This window comes from Capsella rubella, unplaced genomic scaffold (assembly GCF_000375325.1).
Source record: "Capsella rubella cultivar Monte Gargano unplaced genomic scaffold, Caprub1_0 scaffold_34, whole genome shotgun sequence".
Taxonomy (NCBI): Eukaryota; Viridiplantae; Streptophyta; class Magnoliopsida; order Brassicales; family Brassicaceae; genus Capsella; species Capsella rubella.
The window spans coordinates 5600-5900 of record NW_006238892.1 but is presented as its reverse complement, the minus strand read 5'-3'; positions in this window follow the sequence as shown (position 1 = coordinate 5900).

The following is a 301-nucleotide window of genomic DNA, read 5'->3' as shown; positions in this document are numbered from 1 at the left end:
TTTGGTTTAGGGATTTTGTGAGTATATCAAACTTGAATGTTAGTGCTGGTTTAAAATTTTAGAATTTAGCAAAGAAATTTGGAGTTCTAGTTTTAAATTTAGATAATCATCGCAGCGAAAGCTGGTAGATTTTACATGACTGATTTGAGTTCAAGAACGGCGCTTAATCTGAATCCTAATTTATTAATTTATTTAATTTGATTGATTACTGAGAACACCCGAGCTTAGCGTTTTCTCATATTGTTTTAAAACTTAATCTTTATTTTAATTTGCTGTTTTTAATATAAAACCTTGCTTGTTT